Source organism: Galeopterus variegatus, unplaced genomic scaffold, assembly GCF_000696425.1.
Source record: "Galeopterus variegatus unplaced genomic scaffold, G_variegatus-3.0.2 Scaffold10638, whole genome shotgun sequence".
NCBI lineage: Eukaryota > Metazoa > Chordata > Mammalia > Dermoptera > Cynocephalidae > Galeopterus > Galeopterus variegatus.
The window spans coordinates 55,118-62,616 of NW_007736749.1; the positions used below are offsets into that span (position 1 = coordinate 55,118).

At 37.7% G+C, this 7,499-nt stretch overlaps 1 long non-coding RNA gene across 1 annotated transcript in view; it reads left to right on the forward strand.

Annotated features, from left to right (window-relative positions):
• Window positions 1–880: 880 nt before the first annotated feature.
• LOC103610131 overlaps window positions 881–7,499 on the forward strand; it is a 9,469-nt gene continuing 2,850 nt past the window's right edge. Inside the window, exons 1-2 of the long non-coding RNA XR_552188.1 lie at window positions 881–901; window positions 7,294–7,366. This is a non-coding gene — a long non-coding RNA (uncharacterized LOC103610131). The remainder of the gene's footprint in view (window positions 902–7,293; window positions 7,367–7,499) is intronic.

The window sequence follows — 7,499 nt, forward strand, 5'->3', positions numbered from 1 at the left end:
GCTCTACACATTCCTGCTTCTGGGTCATTTTTCATGGTGCCTTATCTCAGAAGGCCTTTCCTTCAGTGCTGCCCTGTGAAATGTCCCCTGTCCTTAAAAGATAGCTCAAATGCCAGGTCTCCTAGGAAACAGGTCCTCTATGAACCTGCCCCCAATGCTGTGGGCTCTGAGGCCTTTCTACGTGTCACTGAAGTGCCTACCGCTTAGTGTGTTTGCAGTCATTTGTATCTGGTAGTATTATTTTTTAAATTGCTCTTATTGTTCATCCATTGTATTTCAACTGTGAGTTTGTGTATTAACTCTTTTGCTGAACTGTGGGTTCCTCGATGACAAAGATCCTATCTCATCTTTGTACTAGAGTACCTATGGGCTTTATGCATAGTAGGTGCATAATAAATATCTGTTGAGTGAGAAATGTATGTCTTCCCATGCTTGTAGATATAGTCACAACAATTTTCTTCTTTTTTTTTTTTTTGTCTTTTTCCATGTCCGGCAACGGATCGCAACCCTCAGTGTCGCCCCCGTACCGGACTGGGACCGGCAACGGGATCGCAACCCTCGGTGTTGCTCCAGCGCCTCGCTCAGCCAGTTAGCGGGAACCGGTCTATATGTGGGATCCGAACCCTCGGCGGGAGCGCCGCCGCACTTCCCAAGCGGCGCACTATCCAGTGCGCCACCGGGCCGGCCCACACAACAATTTTCTTAAAGGACTTAGTTCAAAGAATTCAGCAAGTTTAATCTGAGCTTTTTTTTGATCCTGTTTTAATAATTTAGGTAAAAACAGTGATAAGGAATCATTGTATAATGCAATTACTTGTGTTTATTTCTGCAGCTATTTAGTGAAAAAATAAGTGGTGCTGAAGGAACAAAACTAGATGATGAATTTCTTGACATGGAAAGGGTAAGAGAGCATTTTAATATGTAAATTGTTAGAAACTGACTTTTATTGTGATATAAGATATACCGCTACTATAAAGGATAGTAGAATGGAAATCTAGGAAGTTTAAATATAGGCGTGGATTATGCAATCCAAAAAGCAATACTTTCGCATTTTCAAACCCAAATCAGACACTCGCTGTAACCACATCCAGTCTAGGCAGGTTGTGGAGGGAGATGGGATGTGGATGACTGGTTCCCTCTAGTGGCCAGAAGTCAGATTGCACAAAAGATGGACAACCTTGGCAAACAGTTACTGCAAGGCCAAAGTAATTGTGGTTATATATCTTGGAGAATGAAAATGTACTGATGGGACAAGACCCTTCAAATATATAACGATTGATTTACTGTGTGGAAGACTCAGACTCTGTGCCTATGTGTTTCAGCAGCTACACAGCAAATAACTTTTATCCTGTTTCTGCCACTGGAACAGCAGTGTGAACTCAGATAAGCTATTTCACCTTTTCTGAGCTGTGATCCAAAGATGATAATGTATGTCCTGCTTGTCTTACATAGATGTTATGAGAAGTATGCAAAAAAAAAATAGTGTGGTTGAAAGAATTTAGAAAAATGTCACCAGCTTGGTACAGAAATGACAGTAACACACCCCAAAGGAAGATTGTAGAATCTCTGTCCCTTAACATGTTTCCTGGTCACCTGTGTGGAGTAGCTTAGGTGGAGGCAGAACTGGGACCACCAGTAATTACTAATTTACTCTGTTTCCTTCCCCTTTATCTTGGGCCCTTTAAATATAGCCTTTTTTAAAATAAATAAACTCCCCTAAGGAGAGAGCAAGGAGATAAAACAATCCTCTACCTCAGGTGTAACATCAAGGCTACGGGTGATAGCAGGTGGCAGAGCTGTCGGCACGTGCTGGGGAAGGATGCCCAGCCCCAGGATGTGGCCTGGGGATCCTTTCTTCAGGATACTTTGGCCATGGCCAGCCTATTCTCTGGGAGTTCTCTGTTTCTGGATGAAAGCTATTAAATCTCTATAAATGCTGATACCTTGAGGGGGAAAGCTTATTTTGTTTTTGCTTTTGTGAAATGTTTCTGAAAATTCAAAACCATGGAAACATTTTCACATCGTTGACATACGTTAAATTTCTTTTAAAATCTGTTGGTATAAAAAGATATTATGGGAATGATTCAGTTGAAATGTTAAATTTAAAATCAAAATTATATTTCAGGAGTTTTAGTTTCAGTTGATGAACTGAGATCCCTCTTGTTGACCTCATTTTCTCGCCAAAAATGTTAGTGAGACAGAAGAGATATAAAAATAAAATCTATTACCTGTTTTATTACAGCAGAGAAAAGCATGGAAATATATAATACTTGACCAGTAGATTTAAGGACTTTCTAAAAGAGATGCAGTAGGTGGTATCAGGCCCACCTAAAATGACACAGAAATGACAGGCTAATCCAAAAAAAATTTTATGACAAATGCTAACCATACAAAAATAGAGGAGCGATAGTTAACATTGAAGTAACATATGATGCAAAAAAAAAAAATACTAAATTGAAATACCTTTCTTTTAATTATAAAAAGATGCTGTCAATGGAGTCTATTAGGAAATTAGAATAGTTATGAACCATTTTTGCATCACATAATGTAGCATCTAAATTTGTAGGGTAAAAATTGTCAGAATACATGGAGAATTGACACAAATTAGAGTAGAAGACTTCATGTACCTCTCTCATAAAATAACAAATCAAATTGACAATAATCAATAGGCTTATGAAGAATTAGCATAAAATACGATTAATAACTTTGATTATAAATAAATATAGACATCTGCATTCCCCAAATGGAGAATGCACATCAAATTTTTCTAATTCCTTTGGAACGATTATAATAATCAATCATGTATCAGGTTACAGAAAGAAACTCAATAAATTTCCCAAAGTAAAATCATAGAACACAAGAATTACAAGGAAGGTATAGGTTCCAAATTCTGGATGTTTAGAAACTTAAAAACATGGAAAATTAATTCTTAGTTTAAAGAGGAAATGAAAAGTAAAAGTACAGATTATTTAGTCATGAGTGACAGACTTCTAGATGTCAAAACCTGTGATATATGGCTGTCTTTAATGCCTTTAATAGAAAATAAATGTTAGGAGAAAATAAATAAATCGTGCAATCCAAGAAGCTTGGAAAACTACAGCAAATTGAATCACTCCAGGTGGAAGGTAGATATCAATAGGGATTAAAAAGATTGGGCCGGCCCGGTGCGCCGCTTGGGAGTGTGGCGGCGCTCTCCCCGAGGGTTCGGATCCCATGTGGAGACCGGTTCCCGCTCACTGGCTGAGCGCGGTGCGGGCGCAACACCGAGGGTTGCGATCCCGTTACCGGTCAGTAAAAAAAAGACAAAAAGGAAAAAAAAAAGATTAATAAAATAGAAAATGATGATAAAAAGATAGAAACAATAAAGCCAAGAGCTGTTTATTTATTTCTGAAAAGCCATACAATGATAAACCTCCACCAAGTGTGACTATGAGAGAGAAAAGGGAAAAAGACAAATAAATTACGCAAAGAATAAGAAAGAGGATGTAACCACAGATATGGGCTCTTTTTAAAGAGAATACCGTAAACAGCCACGAGGGAGCAGGGCTGCTAGCAGCTGTCTAACTCAGGGGCCGGGGCTGGGTGAGTCAGTGACACAGGCTCTAGACACCTCGTGGGCAGGGCGCCAACACTGAACGGAAATTCCAGATTTAATCATCCAGCAGAGATGCCTCCACAGCAGGCAGATCGGACAAAAATAATTTCCACCTCTCTACCTTCCTCTATTTTTCCTGATGTTTTGCCAAGATATTTGCATAGCACTTGGCTAACCTGAAAACACACACACACACACACACACACACACACACACACACACACACACACCATAATATTCCCAGTTATTCTGGAAGGAAGGTTTTTTTGTTTGTTTGTTTGTTTTTTAAACCATATGAGTTGTTTTTTCAGTGTTCACATTGACTGCCCATCCTTGCCAGCATATTTAACGGGCATTCTCTTTAATTTGTAAGGGGTTTATCTCCAGTTTTGATGCCTGTCCTGTATTGGAAACAGCTCCAGTGTGTGCATGTCAGGGCCTATGAGGCATTTGCAAGTTTTCGGCCATTTGTTTCTTGGCCTTTCCCCCGACCCCCCCCCCTAATTAGAAGGATCTAAAGTAGAAAATATCCCCCTTCTAATTTCCCTCATCACTGTCTTTCAGAGGTGACTCAGCCTCCTGGTGGCTTTTCATGTCCAAAGAAGGGTGTACACATTAAAGAGAACACTCTTAAGTTGTGTTTTAGTTAATATATAATTTATTAACGTCATCAATCTAAAACCTAGTTTTTCTTATGCTTTAAGTTGAACTTATGAATCTTATTTTCAAATTTAGTAATTTTGATATAAAAATGATAATCGTTTTTAGTTAATCTTCATTTTATGTTCTGTTAACTCATAAGCTTAATAAAGTCCATCCTTAAATATTTATTACCAGTTACATAATTAGGCAAATTCCCTTAGATATTTCTTTTTTTTTTTTTTCCTTTTTGTCTTTTTTCGTGTCCGGCAATGGATCGCAACCCTCAGTGTCGCGCCTGTACCGGACCGGGACTGGCAACAGGATCGCAACCCTCGGTGTTGTGTCCGCACCTCGCTCAGCCAGTGAGCGGGAACCGGTCTGTACGTGGGATCCGAACCCTCGGCGGGAGCGCCGCCGCACTCCCAAGCGGCGCACTGTAGCAGTGTGCCACCGGGCTGGCCCTCCCTTAGATATTTCAAACTACAATTACAAATGCAATGCACAGGATTCCCTCCAACTTCACAACAAATCTAAAACAGGATTTTCCTAAGCACTTAAATTTCTTGTAACTAATAAAACATAAACGTTTAGGTGATTAAATTCTCTTAAACACTTCAAAGATCATAATAAACTGTGAATATACAAAATAGAGTTCAAAGTTTACAAAACCTGTTACCAGGCTCAACGCACACGCACACACGCCCATTCGCACACACACAGCACATGGGTATCAGTAATACAGGTTTGATTAATTTCTTATCATTTCCGTACTGTCTTTTTTAACTTTCCTGGGGCTCCAAATTTAGGCATTTGCCAAAGGGAGCAAATAGAATTTCAGGCTGGATGAGAGTGCTTGGTTGAAAACTTGTGGCCGTGACCAGGTCATCGTTTTTTAAATTACAGAAGTGAATTTTTTTCCTATTATAAATTTCTCTGCAGCTTGCGTTCCTCCTTAGCAATGCACCGTGGTATAGGTACAGATAGATAGTCTTTTTTTTTTTTTTTTATGAAGAAAGAGTGTTCCTTTATTTGGCTGTTTCACGACGTACACAGTCAGTCTCCTATAGATTATAATTTAGTTTGTTTTCAATTTTTAATACTGCATAAGATGGTCCAATGAACATCTTTTTATATCACTGCAATTTGCTGGTGTGTTTCTATATGGCCAATCCCTGAAATTATGATAGTGGAACATTATACTTTAATATGCATATTAATAGGTACTTCCACCTTGATCTCTGAAAGGGTTGTATCATTTTGCATATCTGTTGTGTATGAAATGGCCCATTACTCTATATCATACCTAATATTGGGTATACTTGATTTTTTTTTTTTCCTTTTTTGTCTTTTTTCGTGTCCGGCAATGGATCGCAACCCTCAGTGTTGCGCCCGTACCGGACCGGGACCGGCAACGGGATCACAACCCTCGGCGCTGTGCCCGCACCTCGCTCAGCCAGTGAGCGGGAACCAGTCTGTATGTGGGATCCGAACCCTCGGCCGGAGCGCCGCCGCGCTCCCAAGCAGCGCACTGTAGCAGTGCGCCACCGGGCCGGCCCAGGGTATACTTGATTTTAAAAATGTTTTTGTTAATCTGGTGACAAAATTTACAGTTTTTCTGAATATTTTGTTAAATGTCTATAGGCAACTTGTATTTTTTTTCTTTTGTGGATTTCCAGTTTATGTTTCTTTCCTTCTTTCTTGTTGGGTTTTTCGTTTGTTTAATTGGGGGTTCTGAGTATTATGGATACTAACCCTTTGTCTTTTAAACATTCTTTTTTCTGTTTGCCATTTTTTTCAAACTAAGTGTATTGTGATTTTTCACTGTTTAGTTTTTGGAGTCAGAATTTTGGTCTTTTCATGTATGACACTTGGGTTTCAGGTCATGCTTAGAAACTTGTTTCTACACTGTATTTCAGAATACTCTCCTCTATAATTTAGTACTTTTATAGTCTGCTTTGGTACATAGTTTTAATCCTGTATGTTGTATAAAGTATGAATCTAACTTTATCATCAATTTGACAAATTTTAATAAAAATAGAAAAAAAATGTGATGGGATTTGAATTAACTTTACATGTTATCATCAACTTGACAAATTTTAACAAAAATAGAAAAAAAATGTGATGGGATTTGAATTAATTTTACATATTAATTTTGGAGGATCTACATCTTTCTAAAAATGAATTTTCCCATCTAGTAGTATGGTTTTTCAAGTAGGTGCTGTGAATTTCTCATAATATTTATGCCTTGTTATTGTATATTTTTTACTGTTCTTATGAGTGGGATCTCCTTTTCCCTTACATTTTCTTTTGGGCTATCCATGGTATAATATAAAGCTATTGAAATTTGCATATTTAACTTTATTGTATATTCTCACAGTAGTTCTCTGGCTAACTAACAACCAGAAAGTCAAAAATCAGCAGGAATGGTTTTGCAAAGGGAAAGATTCAGTATTAACTTGGCAGGGAAAACGTTGATGTTAACATCTTCTGACCATAGCACAAACGAATATGTTTACTTTAGTTATAATGCTAATGGTTCTGATTCTTTTTTTGCTGATTACTAACATAGTTTCTAATATGAATCATTACTATGGCATCCTTATGTAAGTATAGAAGTTCAAGTTCACCCAGCAGATAAGGAAAATTTAGCTTATGTCTAGTTTTATTTATTTATTTTTTTGGTGGCTGGCCAGTACAGGGGATCCGAACCCTTGACCTTGGAGTTATAACACCACACTCTAACCAACTGAGCTAACTGGCCAGCCCAAGTTTTAGTTTTGAGACTTCTAAGTATATCCATTAATCTAGTGGAGCATAGTAATGTTTCCAAGTTTTCTAAATATTACATTAGTATTGATTTTAATGTTATAAAAAAAAATAGTGTCCTCCAACATCATGGGGATTTCCTCTCCCCAAAATGTTAAAAATGATCATTTAGATTAAAATCATCGTAATGATGTTATAAGTATTAAGCTAATGAAAATTACTTCTCTATTTGTTCTTCTATGAATTAATTGAGTTTGTCACTCACTACCATTTTTTGTTTTGTTTTTAAGAAAATAGACGTTACCAATAAAGCTGTTGCAGAAATTCTTTCAAAAGCCACGGAATATCTTCAGCCAAATCCAGGTAAAGTTAGAAAATGTCTAGAAATGCTCTATTGTCCATTTGTTGTTACAGACTCTCATAACCGATGTTTATTTGGCATTTGGTTGACATGATCTAGAAACAATGTCCTCTGTGTCCAAATAATGAAATTTAG